Below are 15223 nucleotides of genomic sequence, written 5' to 3' on the forward strand. Positions count from 1 at the left end.
AGCAACCTGTCAGCAACCCAGAACCTCATGTTCTGAAAAATGGGGAGCACAGAGGGATGCACATACTGGTCCTGTCCCATGAATGAAGCACTGGGGGGGGGATGCTTTGCACTTAGGGTGTTCCACCCTGATACAGCACCCTAAAAACAATGAGAGTCACAGGAAAATGAGGAGGAGGAGGGAGACAGTGTGCAGCATAGAGACAGGGCTGGCAGGAAACGCTCCTGAGACACTGACACTGCAGCAGAGAAGACAAATGACTGGCCCAAGGCCACGCAGCAAGGCAGTGTCCCCTCTACGTGACTTTCAGTCTCTGCTCCAGCACAGCATCACTAAGGGATCCTTCAGCAAAAGGTTATATTGGCTTCAAAATGGTGTGATTTATTTTACACCCATACACACTCACACATAAAAATGTACATGTTAAATTTTTTTACCTCCTTTCTCCTCTATCCAGACACACTTAAACACACCCCAAAACCTCCCTGAATAACCAGAAGTAAAAACTTTGTATCTCTCTGCTGTAAGAGAACTCACAGGGGTTGACGTGACTCCAGCAGCATGAAGCAGGATGCTGCCATCAGTCCCACCTAGCAAGTCACAGAATCCCAGACTGGTTTGAGTTGGAAGGGACCTTAAAGCTCATCCAGTTCCACCCCCCTGCCATAGGCAGGGACCCCTTCCACTGGAGCAGCTTGCTCCAAGCCCCTGTGTCCAACCTGGCCTTGAGCACTGCCAGGGATGGGGCAGCCACAGCTTCTCTGGGCACCCTGTGCCAGCGCCTCAGCACCCTCACAGCAAAGAGCTTCTGCCTAAGAGCTCATCTCAGTCTCCCCCCTGGCAGGTTAAAGCCATTCCCCCTTGTGCTGTCCCTACAGGCCCTTGTCCAAAGCCAATCTTCAGCTTTCTTGTCAGCCCCTTTCAGTACTGGAAGGCTTACAACCTCACATTACTGCAAATATTTCCTAGAAGCTATAAAACCCTCCCCAAGGACTGCAACAGGAGAGGGGCTGGACACGCTGAAGCCTGTCCCTCGGAGAAGTCACGCTGGAGGAGATCCATCCAGGTGATCCATCTTCCTGCTGTATTATACAACGACACGGTAATGGCCAGCCCAGAGGGATTTCCTTCAGGAAAACTCAACTGTTACTAAAATGGCAAGTTAATATCGAGCAAGAACTCAGCCGATGTTAGACCGAAGGATGGGCACAACAGGGAATAAAATATTACAGTCCCCATTCAAATGTTTTTATTTGTAAGAGCGGAAATAAATAGACCTATCTGCAGCCTGCAAGGTGGGGAGGCTAGGATGAAAAGAACAGAGAAACACTGCACACACATTGATTTGCTTCTTTGCCATTTTTCCTAATAAATATCCCAGCATGTCTGTGCTGATGGGCAGCTGGGGTGGAGGAGGGCACGCTGCCCGAGGACACAGCATGCACATCTGAGCTCTGGCTCTGCCCATTTGTGTTGATTTTATAAAGAAATAAATTAAAAAAAAGTATAATTTAAGAAGAAAGGGGGAAAAGAAGCCGGAAAAGTTATGTGGCTAATAAAGGGCTCTATTGTGCCATCAATTTTTTAAGCTTTAATGATTTCAGGAGGAAGTTCAGCTCAGCGATCAATAGCACAATATGGGCAGGAGGGCTCGGAGGAAATCCATTGCCGGAGCTGCGGCGAGGGCTGGGGAAAGGGGGGGGTTCAGAGGAAGGGGGTTCCCCCTGCCTAGGGCAGAGGAGGCTCCCCGGGACCCCTGTCCCGCACAGCTTCCCGTCCTGTCGATCCGGTGCGGTGAGAGCTCCCTCTCCTGCCGCACGGTGTGTGCAGCGGGGACAGCGGGGACGTTTGGAATGCGAGGACCGCTGCCGGCAGAGCGAGAGGTGGCCATGCAGCATCCACATCGGCGAGGATGCTCGCCCCATGTTCTCCACAATGGGGCTGAGCCTGTGCCATGGGTGCTCACCCCATGCTGAGCCCGTCCGAGGGGTGCTTTCCCCATGCTGAGCCCATCCCAAAGGTGCTCATCCCACACTGAGCCCATCCCATGGGTGCTTGCCCCATACTGAACATATCCCAAACGTGCTCTCCCCATGCTGAGCCCATCCCGAGGATGCTCACACTACACTGAGCCCTCCCAGGGGTGCTTAACCCACACTGAGCTGGTCCCAAGGGTGCTTATCCCATGGTAAGCCCATCCCAAGGGTCTTCATCCCACACTGAGCCCTCCTAGGGATGCTCACCCCACACTGAACTGGTCCCAGGGATGCTCCCATACCGGGGCTGAGCCCATCCCAGGGATCCTTTCCACCACTCCCACCGCATGAGGGGAGTATGACAGCCCCCCATGTCCCTCTCCTCTCCTCCTTCATGCACCCCATCCTGAGGGCAGCCATCCCCGCTCCCGCCCACAGCCGGCAGACAACCGGCAGACATACCGCATGGCCGAGGCTCGCTGCTGCCGCCGCCGGGGAGGCTGGAAGCGGGGTTATCCAGGGGGGAGATCTTGCGCCAGGCAAAAACCTAAGTGGCACGATGATACAGCGTGAAGCTCTTCAGCATCAGCGGGGACAACGCCTCGCTCGAGGTGGCACCCAAGACACGGCCACAGCCGAGCTTACACGGGATCAGGCAGAATAACCCGAACAGAAACCCACCGAGTGGTCCCCAGCACCGGGGACGGGTGTGGGATCCTGAAACAGCGGCGCAAGGTGGAGGGGAGATGGGATGGGATGGGATGGGGTCACCCCCGTGGATCCGGTCCTGGATTAGAAGGAAAAGCTGATGCTGGAAAGTCAGCGCACTTCTGCTGTAAGGCAGGCAGCAGGAACTCCAGCGGAAAGTTTTATCACAATGTATAAAAAATAAATAGAATTTGATGATAATAATTTAAAATAATAAATAATAATAATAGTTCTTATTTAAAACAAAAGAAGAGGGGGGAACAGCAGACCTGTAAGCCGGTGGTGATGGTGACAGCGGCGCTGCCCCTCCGTAATGCTGCCGCAGGTCCGGGACCCGCCTGCGCTGCGACCCCTCGGTCCCGGTCCCGGTCCCGGGGTGCGCAGGGGGATGAAGGGATGCGGTGGCGACCCCGCCGCGGTGCGAGATGAGCGCGGGGGGAATGGGATGGGAACAAGCGGGACGCGCCGTGTGTCCCCGTCGGTGAAGGCGGCAGATGGGGAACCCCGAGCCCCGTCCCCCGCTCCCAACCCCGGTACGGTGTGACCGGGCGGGGGGGGGGGGGGGGGGGGTGTTGGTAATTACGCCTTTAAAGATAGATTTAATGAAGAACTTACCGTCTACACCGCAATCAAAACGGCAGGAGCCGACACGGCGCGACGGGACGGGCGGGACGGTGCAGCGGGGCGCACACCGGGAGCCTATGGTGGAGGGTGGGGGGCTGCGGACGGAGAGGAGGCGGCGGTGGGGCGGGGGACGGGACACACACACACACACACACACACACACACACACCCGGGACAAGCACCCACCTGCGGGCAGCACCCGTCCGCCCCGTCCGGCCGCGGCGCCCGGCGAGCCGAGGTCCCGGATGTCGGTGCCCGCTCCCTCCCCTCAGCGCGGATCGCCGCTCCCCCCCCCCCCCCCCCCAACACCGCCGCCGCTGCCGCCACCGCCCGGGGCGGCCCCACCCCCCGCCGGGGGGGGGGGGTTGGCACTGACCGCGGAGGGGGGCTGTTCTCACCGTCCCGCCCGCCCCGTCGGGGCGCTGCCACGTGGGACAGGCGGGGGGGGGAAGGGGGAGCCTTCCTCCCTCTCTCTTCCTCCTCCCTCCTCTTCCCTCCTCCTTCCTCCTCCTCATCATCCTCCTCCCTCCTTCCCCCCCCCCCCGTGTTGGGCTTGACAGGTCCACGCGACCAAACAAACCGCTGCCGACGAGCGTGCGGCTCAGCCAATGGGAAGCGAGGGAAGGCAGAGAGGGGCGGGGCCGGCGGCCGCCTGAGGGGAGCGCCGGGTCCGCAGGGTCCGAGCGCCGCCCGCCCGCCCCTCAGCGCCGTCCCCTCAGACCCGCGGCAGGGAGCGGGGCGGGGGGGAGCCCCGGCGGGCCCTGGCACAGCACATGGGTAGCGACGGGGGAGACCGGTGCTGTTGGGAACGGGGGGAGCTCCCCCGGCGTCCGCATTCACCCCCTGGTCACCGCCTTCAAGGAGGTCTGCAGGGCTGACTGGAATGCGGCTCCCTCAGGAAGAAAGGTGGAGCGAGCTGTCATGTCCTGGATTATCCGGTAGTTACAGAACAATAAACACTTACAATGGGTTAAAACCCCCAAAATACAGAGCTGCTCCCGCAGGTCCCACTGCAGGCAAGAGTATGGTGGAGTGTGGGCATCGCCCCAGCCCTCACAGGGCTCTGGTTCCTCTCCACATCCCCTTCCTAACCCAAATCCACCTGCATTACCCAGTGTGCTGGGGAAGGGGATCTAAGGGCAAAGTTTTCTTTCTGAGGTAAAAAACAACCCTTCCTGCAAGGATCGGTTTCTGTGTCCATGTGGATCACAGATGCAGGGAGCCAGGTGCCTCGTGTAGTGCTGCCTCATCCTGATGAAACCTGGGGTGAGTCCTCTAAAGACTTTGGCTGCGAGGGAATAGAGTACAGGCAAAGAATGCACCTAAATCTATCTCAGCCTATGATATTAGCATAGCAAGAAGCCTCCGCTATACATTTCATTGAATCACAGAATGGTTTGGGTTGGAAAGGGCCTTAAAGAGCATCCGGCTCTAACCCCCTGCAAAAGATAAGGACATCTTCACCCTAACCCTGAAAAAAGCATGGAGTTTGCCTGTAGGCAGGTAGGAAGGTGATGGTAAGAGAGGACAGGCAGTGCAGCAGCTTAGAATGGTAAGATCATGGATGATTTGGGTTGAAAGGACCGTAAAGCTCATCCAGCTCCAACCCCTGCCACAGGCAGGGACCCCTTCCACTGGAGCAGCTTGCTCCAAGCCCCTGTGTCCAACCTGGCCTTGAGCACTGCCAGGGATGGGGCAGCCACAGCTTCTCTGGGCACCCTGTGCCAGTGCCTCAGCACCCTCACAGGGAAGAGCTTCTGCCTCAGAGCTCATCTCAGTCTCCCTTCAAGTTTAATCAACTTGGTCCCAAAACTGGTATCACAAAGGAAAAAATATGAGGGTCCTGACAGCAGGGTTTTTAAATGGCTGTTTCCTTTGGTAGGTTGTTGTTTGGGGGATTTTGGGGGTTTTGATTTATGTTTTTGTTTAATCAGACCTAGTCAAAATCACAATTTGTTTTTATTGCATCTGGCAGCCTACCCCATCATCAGGCTTCCGGGCTTTCCCATCAGATCCCCGAGTGCTGTTGGCACAGTGCTGAGTCATGGCAGAACATTGTCATCTAAGTAGCTGAGTCTTCACCCTCAATACCAGCTCTTTGTGGGGATGTTCTCCCTATGTGCACACAGAACACTTTCAGCATGCTATTTTCCAAGATCTCTGTGGTGGATGCAGCATGCTTACATCAAGTGTTTCCAGTGAAACACCATTTCAGGCTGTTCCTTTAGGGTTCATTTTTCTGCGATCCATACCTTGCAGGTGGAGGAGCCTGGCACAGTGATGCTCCCATCCAGCCTGGGATCTCTGGTCTAACACCAAGACTAACCATTGCTGATGGCTGACCCACCAGCCTGGGATCTGACTCTACTTCCTTACCATCAAAACTCTCCAACTTCAGTGGAAATCCTTCATTACTGGCATGTTTTTCAATTTAAAGGAAGATTTACATTAGAAAGGGTGGGAGCAGCTGCTGCAACTTTTCTCTGCTGATGGAGGAATGTGTGTTCCCAAAGGCAAGTGGAGACAGGATTTGGTGATGCCTCCCAGAGAACTGCAGAGACCTGTGGCACAAAACTAAGCAGTCTCTGTATTACAAGGTTTTGGAGAGGAAAGACAAAGGACCAGCAGCCCTTTTTCATCCAGAGAAGGGAATCAGTCCAGCTACAAAAGCTCCCCATAGGAGACAGAGAAAATGGAAAAAACGCAAACCCCCAAGCTTTATCTTGTCCTCTAGATGCACGGTTAGCACTTGATCGTGTTTGAAGTAACAAGCTGACAGGAACAACGTGATGCTATCCCCTGATCTCGGTGGTACAAATCCTGCCTTCAAAACCCCATCGAGGTGGTGCAGCCTTCCCAAGCACCCAAACCCACAGCAGCAAGAGCACCTTGGAAAAAGTGTGTGACACAAGACAGACGTGCCCTAAGTATTCCCACACACCTTCATCCAGCAAACACTCACCAGCACAGTAGGTGAGAGGCTACAGGGGAGGGCAGCTTTAGACACAGCAAAAAGTGTCTCTTGTATCTGCCTCTGAGTGTTTTCTCCTCTGTCCCCCACCACAGGCAAACCTGAGGTGGGACCAAACCAAAGAAGACCTTGGGCTGAGATTAGAAATACATAACACAGAGACATAGCTTTTCCTGATCCGTTTTGCAACTAGTTGTACCTGGGTCCTGAGTGCACTAATTGGTCTTAATTGCCCTGGCCAACCTCACCTTTACCTATGCATCCTCCATTCTTTAGTCCAGAGGCTTTACTTAAGGCACTCAAGCCTGGGCACCTTACCTAAGCTGTATTGCAGGAGTACCTATTTGTAGTCCAGCCTGGGGTGCTGTGGCTTGGATCAGTGTCAGACCTACGTTATAGCCTTGTTTCCAGTCCTTCTCCTGCAGTACCCAAGTGGATTTTGGACCAGTTCATCCCCTCACCTTGCCTGGGACTCTTGGTAGCTCCTTCTTACCAGCACCTGGCCCTGCCAACCCACTTTAGATGTGGTGGGACAACATCCCAGCCAACGAGGACACCACCTTTGCTCTGGTCATCCTTGGCACTTGGCTCACCTTCCCTTGGCAGGAAGGATCACTGAGCATGAATACACTGCAGCTCCTGCAAATGCTGCATGAGCACTTCGTTTCTAGACCACGTTCACTACCTTTATCTCCAAGGCTTGTCTGGCAGCTTTTGTGGCTGATGAGCTTGTGAAGATTTTGGAATGTGGTTTATAGGGTCAGGAAGGTGTGGCCACCCCTGCCTTAGTGCCATGTTTGTTACACTTGTCTTTATCATAGAATACAGCCTGGTTTATGCTGGAATGGACCTTAAAGCTCATCCAGCTCCAGCCCCCTGCCACGGGCAGGGACACCTTCCACTGGAGCAGCTTGCTCCAAGCCCCTGTGTCCAACCTGGCCTTGAACACTGCCAGGGATGGGGCAGCCACAGCTTCTCTGGGCACCCTGTGCCAGCACCTCAGCACCCTCACAGTAAATGGAGGATTTTGGCCAACTCAAATGCTGTCAGGCATTTTCCCAGAGAGTTCTGACGTGTCTACTTTATCCTCCCCTCAGAGCAGTAACTCAGCTCTGTTAGAGAGGGGTCAGCTCTGGCATTCACTTGTGATGTGATTGAAAGTGTGGAAATTGGCAGGAGAGGTAGGGAGCTACCTCATCTTCATGCACATAATCAATAGCAAATCGTTACTTAAAAAGTAAAGTGGTTGATGGTGGTTTCATAGGGCAAGACATGCCCTGCATTTTCAGTCTTTGATTCATGCTGCTTAATATGCCTTGAGATGGAGCTCAAGGAGTGACTCACATCGTAAAAGCTCTCCAGGTAGCTCCTGGTGCTACCTCTTAGCAAGTATGTCATAGTTGCTTCAGCATGTCTGTGGCTATTCTCCATTCCAGCTCCAGCAGCCTCCAAGTCCCTGTTAGGGAAATTGGTAAGCCCAGACTTTGGAGCGATGGCACCAAAGCACTTGTGGGTCTCTTGCCAGGATCAGGACACTGTCAGTGTGGACCAGGTCCAACTATCATGAGGCAGAGCATGGTACAGCTCAGTCCACCTGCAGATAAACAGCCAGCAGTGTGGGCAGGGAGCACAAGCTGTGACAACCCTCTCCATCTTGCAATGGAGAAAAGAACCTCACTCCTAGCTTCCATTGTGTTTAGATAAGGCTCTGACCATTCCCTTTTGAAGATGATGGTGTACAGAAAACCTGTCCTCTGAATTAACAGCACCACATCCCTCACTGGTACACACAAGTGCTTCTGAAGTGTCAGTCTTCCTAAATGCTGTGTGCTGCCCATGTGAGTGTTCCTGCTCAAGTGCAGGATCCAGCCAAGGACTCTAGCACTCCTTCCCTTATTAGTGCAACATTATTAGCTTTACTCCAATAACCTGTATTGATTTTGGTCTGGGGCTGCTTTTTCAGCATGAGACAAAGCTGGGTAGGATTTTTTCCTACATTATTTGTACATTGAGGATGCAGGGACTATTACTTCACTGATACCCCCTGCTTTACCCTTGCACTGACAGCAAGCTAATTCTGCTTGCTTCCCTGGAGCTAGCCTGGGGTTTCTGTCAGTTGGGATGGGATGGGGCAGTCCTTGGGGAAAAGGTGGGAGTTGAGAGTTGCAGGAACCAGGCTGCTTTAGCTGGGAGGAGGGAAGCACAGAGGAAAAGCAGCAAACTGACTTGGGGCTTATGAGATATCCAGTCAATGATGGCTTAAACTACCCCATTCTGAGTTTGCTGTGGGGTGGAAGCCTTTGCCTGTTGACCATATCGACGACTGCTGCTCACTGGATAACTACTGGCCACCAGCATAGAACCCAAACCCTCTTCTATCCATGTTTCACCCCTAGAGCCCTCCTGGTCCTCAGGTTTACACAGCCTTAAACACTGCTGACAACTGCTCTGGTCCCATCACTATACCATGACAAAGAATGCCTAGTAGACCTCAGCCAGGTGTGTGGAAATAAAACCTGCTTGAGAGCTAGCACATTCAGTGCCAGATTCCATGCACTGTGTGGGACAAGGTTTTGACCATCATTCCTGAAACTGGAGTATAGGATAGTGGATGGGGGAGCTCGGACAGTGAAGCTGGTGAACCGGCATGTCTGTGGCTATTCTCCATTCCAGCTCCATCTCGAGTCCTTCAGGACGTACAGGTTAGAGCTACACATCCAGGCTTTGCTGGGGTGACCTGTCCCTGGTGTAATGATGCTCACAGGTTAACCCTTAAAGGCTGCGCCATAGCCAGCTTACTAAACATCTCTGCACCCATCTGAGGAATGGCCAAGTCTTCTTTCACTTAACTTCATCTCTCAGATTAGGTGGTAATCCTCTCTTCATATTATCATAGAACCATAGTCTGGTTTGTGTTGGGAGGGACCTTAAAGCTCATCCACTTCCAACCCCTGTCAAGGTCAGGGACACCTTCCACTGGAGCAGCTTGCTCCAAGCCCCTGTGTCCAACCTGGCCTTGAGCACTGCCAGGGATGGGGCAGCCACAGCTTCTCTGGGCACCCTGTGCCAGCGCCTCAGCACCCTCACAGGGAAGAGCTTCCGCCTAAGAGTCATCTCAGTCTCCCCTCTGGCAGGCGCCCTCAGCAAGTTTGCCGATGACACCAAGCTGTGTGGTCCGGTTGATACGCTGGAGGGAAGGGATGCCATCCAGAGGGACCTTGACACGCTTGTGAGGTGGGCTGATGCCAACCTTTTGAAGTTCAGCCATGGCAAGTGCAAGGTCCTACACCTGGGTCGGAGCAATCCCAGGCACAGCTACAGCTTGGGCAGAGAAGAGATTCAAAGCGGCCCTGCAGAGAAGGACTTGGGGGTGCTGGTCGATGAGAAAATGAACATGAGCCGGCTGCAGTGTGCGCTCGCAGCCCAGAAAGCCAACCGTATCCTGGGCTGCATCAAAAAGAGCGTGACCAGCAGGTCGAAGGAGCTGATCCTGCCCCTCTGCTCTTGTGAGACCTCACCTGGAGCATTGTGTGCAATTCTGGTGTCCTCAACATAAAAAGGACATGGAACTGTTGGAACAAGTCCAGAGGAGGGCCACAAGGATGATCAGGGGACTGGAGCACCTCCCATATGAAGATAGGCTGAGGAAGTTGGGGCTGTTCAGCCTGGAGAAGAGAAGGCTGCATGGAGACCTCACAGCAGCCTTCCAGTACCTGAAGGGGGCCTATAGGGATGCTGGGGAGGGACTCTTCGTCAGGGACTGTACTGACAGGACAAGGGGTAACGGGTTAAAACTTAAACAGGGGAAGTTTAGATTGGATCTAAGGAGGAAATTCTTTCCTGTTAGGGTGGTGAGGCACTGGAATCGGTTGCCCAGGGGGGTTGTGAATGCTCCATCCCTGGTGGTGTTCAAGGCCAGGTTTGATGAAGCCTTGGGTGTGATGGTTTACTGTGAGGTGTTCCTGCCCATGGCAGGGGGTTGGAACTAGATGATCTTGAGGTCCTTTTCAACCCTAACTATTCTATGATTCTATGATTCCCCTTGTCCTGTCCCTCCAGACCCTTGTCCAAAGCCCCTCTCCGGGTTTCTTGTAGCCCTTATAGGCACTGGAAGGCTGCTGTAAAGCAGCGTATAAAACATCTTCCTCCAAGGATGTTTAGCCCAACAGGTCCGCATTTGCAGTGGCTATTCAAAGGCTACATTAATGTTGACGATAATAAAATGTCCTTGGAGATGCAGGAAGGCAGCCATGGGTGTAGCACAGGCTTCACTGAAGCCAGTGACAAATCTGACCTCAGATCAATGCGCCAACTGCTCTGATGCATCCTTGAAGCATCACAGGGCAGCAAGGGACCTGGCCTGATACATGCCATGAAGGAGAAACCCTGCAATCATGCTCATGAAGCTTCCTGGAAGAAGGGAAACTTTGCATCCAAGTGAGAGCAGCTGAAAGTGGCTTCAGCAACAAAATGCCAGTTGAGCTCAAGAGGAGCATGAAGGGTTACGGATCCTTGTGCCATGACAGGAGGTCATGGGCAAGGCTGATCCTGGTCACGTCCTGTGGAGTCAGCCATCAAGGCAGACCTGATGTAACTGGGAGCTGAAGCTGGATGCTAAACTTGAAATGGCCCAGGGACTGAACAGATGGCTCCTCTTTATTTGCATGCTACTTGGATTTGTGAGTCAAGCAGAAGAATAACTTAATTTTTGACATTTGCTTCTCCTCAGAGCCCGGCACAATTTACGTTATACTGGCATTTGTGTGAAGGATGTTGCTTTAGGCACAAAACCCATCCTGGCTTTAACCCTAAAAGGAGCCAAATAGACAGGAACCATGTTCCTCCCCAGCTCTTTTGTAGGCTCTGCCAAAGGATATCACACTTACACAATGACCAAAGAATCATGAGAAAACAGTCATTTGGGGCTTGTGGAAGGAAGGGGCAGGTTTGGAGTTAAACTGGACTGGAAAATATCTCATTTGTAGCCTTGAAATGAGAGACTGTTTGTGGATGAGGTTTACCTCCTATTAAAAATACCCTTCAAGGCCTGTGCAGTTAGTCTTGAGCATGGGGGATAAATTTAGTAGAGTCTTGCTCCTGCTGACACAAACTTAAGTGAAAATAATATATATGGCCAGGGCACAACATCTGCAAGCCAATTAAAAACCTGGTTGATGGCACCCAAGATGACAGTTGCCATGACTAGTGTGTCTGTGTGCCACCCCTTTGAGAAGGAGAAAAACAGATCCTGCTTGGCTGTGCAGCATGCCCCTACGCCTGCGACAGCTAATGGTGATTGTTTGAAAACTGGAGTCCTAGGAGCCTGTCCTCCTCACTGTCCCTGGTAACACTGTGTGGTCACATATGTGATATTCATGGGTTTGACTGTAGGTCAGTAGTAAAATTCACAGAGTAGGACAATAAAGCGTGTTTTCTGGACTGACCGTAAGATGTGAGAATTAGCCTGGGTACGGACATGCGTGCTTTGGCCAGTATAAACATACACATTTTTGAAAGGCTGTATGTGAAATAGTACAAAGAGATGCTCTTGGTTTTCCAGTGGACAAAGTGCAGTTATCCTTAACCCATCATTTTAAGCAAAGCACGGGAGTTGTGAGGAAAACTGGTTTGTGAATGGGAAATAAAGCAGCCAGAAGCAGGGAGAACCATGCTCTGAACTGTGGGGCTCCTGCATGTTTTCCACACTTTCCATCATCTTTTGCATTCACTGTGATCCCCCTCTTGTGGCTAATCCAGCGTCTGCAAAATTTCCCTGTCAGTGCCTGTCAAGGCTCAGTGGCATCAAGTTCCTGAACCAGCGCAACTGAAATATGGTGAAGGAATAGGGTAGCTGCCCCTCAGCTGAGCTGCTGCAACTGTGCTGGTGTAAACTAGAAGACAACCCAAAGTGCATCATATCACACCTCTCCTATTGACTGTTACCCAGGCAGCCAAAGTTACCAACCCATCCTGGAGCTGCTGACCTTGTGTAAGCTCTTAACATGCTCCCATTATGGTTTACACCACATTCATGGTGCGTTCACCTGACACATTTTCCATGAACATACAGATTTAGCAGCCCTGCTTATGGACCATAACTTGTTATAGTAGAGTAACTTGGTCACATTTGGCGTGTTTTCAGATTCGTCACAAGCCCTGAGTGAGTAAGACACGCCTGGAGCTCACAGTGATTGCAGTGTTACTTGGAAGCAAATAGGTCTCCTGCACCATCTCCTCTACATCCCATGTGCAGCAAAATGTCCATTGTAGTTCTGACCTCATGGAGCTTGTCACTTTAAGACCAAGCCATGTGGACAATAAGACAAGTTCATGCGGACGTAGTTGGATTGGGAACTGTGGTGTGAGATCTGATCCCCCTGAGCTAGCCTACTGTCTCTCTAACATCTTCAGGGAGCCCAGGATCTTTGAAGATTGAGCTCTGCCACTAGCTATAAAGCGGCCATTGAAGATCGAGACCTGCTCTTCTTTCTTCCTTTGGTGCTGCAGGGTGGTGGGACAGATATGCCATACTCCATCTCCTCATTAGGATCTATCCACGTGTGCAGATCCAAGTTCCTGAGGTCCAGCACTATGAACTCTTTGAATATCCTTGTAATTTTTCACCTACTGGTTTTGGTTCCAGAAGCAAAATGCCTGATGTTGAATTAGCCTGGCATTGTGGCAGGGCCATGTGTTAGATATGACACAAGCAAACTCTGATGTTTCATTGTTTTCTTCACCATTCTCACTGTGTGAGACTCATCATGGCACAGAACCTGCACCAGAACACATCCAGAGCTGAAGCAGAGCTTATAGCTGATGAGCTGGTGTGGTTAGGAGCAGCTGGGCTGTGCTGCACAGTGAGGACAAGGGAGTTCACTCCATCCCATGGCTATGCTCTCCTTTACCTTTTCCTAAAGCAGAAGACCCTAAAGCTTTATCTCATTGCCAAAGCATGCCCAAGGCCACTGCAAGTCCCCAGCACATCCAGAATTACCAGCGTGACAAAGCCCAGCATTTGAAGGCACTGGTAATTCAACTTACAGTGTCGTCAAACTGTAATTGTTTGGGCAAAAAGTTTTCCATGCCAGATGTCTGCCTTAGGCTGAAGTTCTCTGGAAAGTTTCAACCAAACTAATTTGATCATTTCCAAGAATGAGGGGAAAGCACAGTGTTTTGCCCAGATTTTGAAAATAAATAATTCCATGAAACAGTTGTAACAGGGAAAAGCCTCCATGCCTCGAAGAAAGAGCACGAAATGTGGTTCTGCTGTCAAAAAGTGCCATTTGCCACTTCCAGGAAAGTTTGTTTAATTTTGAATTAGTTGTAAGCTCTGCAAATCATGGTTTGCATGTGCTCGACAGATCCAGTCACAGATTAACAACTCTGTTCTCTGAGGACTATCTGCAGCAGGCAAGCTCCAGCCCAGGGCTGCAAGGGTTGGAGCATGAAATGGCTGCTTCCAGCAATGGAAATAAGAGCTGAGAAAGTGAGGAAAGGTGGGGAGAGCAGAGGGATTTCTACAGTGAGTGCGGGAGGTGTTGAGGTACTTTTGGCAAGGGCCTGTAGGGACAGGCCAAGGGGAATGGCTTGAACCTGCCCGAGGGGAGACTGAGATGAGCTCTGAGGCAGAAGCTCTTCCCTGTGAGGGTGCTGAGGCGCTGGCACAGGGTGCCCAGAGAAGCTGTGGCTGCCCCATCCCTGGCAGTGCTCAAGGCCAGGTTGGACGCAGGGGCTTGGAGCAAGCTGCTCTAGTGGAAGGGGTCCCTGCCCGTGGCAGGGGTTGGAACTGGATGAGCTTTACGGTCCCTTCCAACATAAACCTGTTTCTGATTTTATGATGGGGTCAGAAATGGGCAGGCGCTGTTGGAGATCTCTTCATGAAAGTTATACCATAAGCTGGCCTAAAAAGATGGTTAATGATGAAGAAGTTCCCATGATAAGTGCAGAGCCAGGCACTCTCTCCCTGCTCCTCCAGAAATGCTTTCCCATGGTGGCAGGAACAAGAAGGGTATGTGCCCTCAACACTGGGTCGCATCCCCACCTAAGCAACCTTCCCATGCAGGGAGAGCTTCTTCTTATAGCTGCTACAGGGACAGCGGTGAGAGATTCAGAGCTTGGCTGCTGTGCTGTCATCCCAGAGGCGATTTCAGTGGGAAAGCCGGGATGCCCCAGGGGCATGTCTAGGGCACTTTCGGCTGGCATGTGGTGGAGATGCGCTCCATGATCCCGCAGTGTTTGCCGTTGCAGAAATGCAGAGCAGGCTGACTGGAGCTCTGGGCTACTCCTTGCGGCACCCTGCTGCTGACATCTAAAGCTTGCACTGTGTGTCTGGACACAGCCCCACAGCGTGCCCCGTGGATGCAAGTGCAGATACCATCTGACTCCCTCTTGTCCTGGCAGGAAGACTGTCTTCCTTTATAATGCCGCAAACCAGATGCCAAAAACACACTTTTGCCATCCAGTGGAGGCAAGATTGTTAGGAAGGGAGGCGTTGACACAAAGTGCCTTTGGGGCAAATGGCACGGAGCAGCATCCTTAGTTCAAGAGGCTGTCTGAGTTTAGCAATAGTCTCTTGTTCCCAGGCTCTGGGCCAGGGTAAATTGGCTGCAGTGTACTTTGGGAATGAGGATTTTGCCTCCAGGAGAAAAAGAGCTTAGCACAACTCTGCTGAGAGTCCCTCTTAAGCTCATCCATGCAAGTGACGGCTGCCAGTTCCTTGGATGGGCTTGTTGCTGGCCTTCCCTGGGTGTAGCAAAAGCCGGCATTAGCAGGTACAATCAAGAAATACAGATCTGACGGCAGAAAGAGGTAGAGAAGCAGGAGGGGCCTGTGGATTTAGCAGCCTGAGTTGAGTGGCACCTCCCCAATGGGGAAGAGAGGAAGGCAGAGACTGGGATGACTCCTCTCTCCATGCTCTGAGCTTTGTGAACACAAGCACGTA

The 15223-nt window shown here is 52.3% G+C and overlaps 1 long non-coding RNA gene across 1 annotated transcript; it reads right to left on the bottom strand.

Annotated features, from left to right (window-relative positions):
- Positions 1 to 1568: 1568 nt before the first annotated feature.
- Positions 1569 to 3578, bottom strand: LOC136005422 (uncharacterized). Its single transcript, XR_010608773.1, has 5 exons — positions 3495 to 3578; positions 3300 to 3403; positions 2658 to 2763; positions 2439 to 2523; positions 1569 to 1865 (listed from the first exon to the last, which is right to left on the bottom strand). It is a non-coding gene; the product is annotated as an uncharacterized LOC136005422 (long non-coding RNA).
- Positions 3579 to 15223: the final 11645 nt, after the last annotated feature.

This window comes from Lathamus discolor, chromosome Z, assembly GCF_037157495.1.
Source record: "Lathamus discolor isolate bLatDis1 chromosome Z, bLatDis1.hap1, whole genome shotgun sequence".
NCBI lineage: Eukaryota > Metazoa > Chordata > Aves > Psittaciformes > Psittacidae > Lathamus > Lathamus discolor.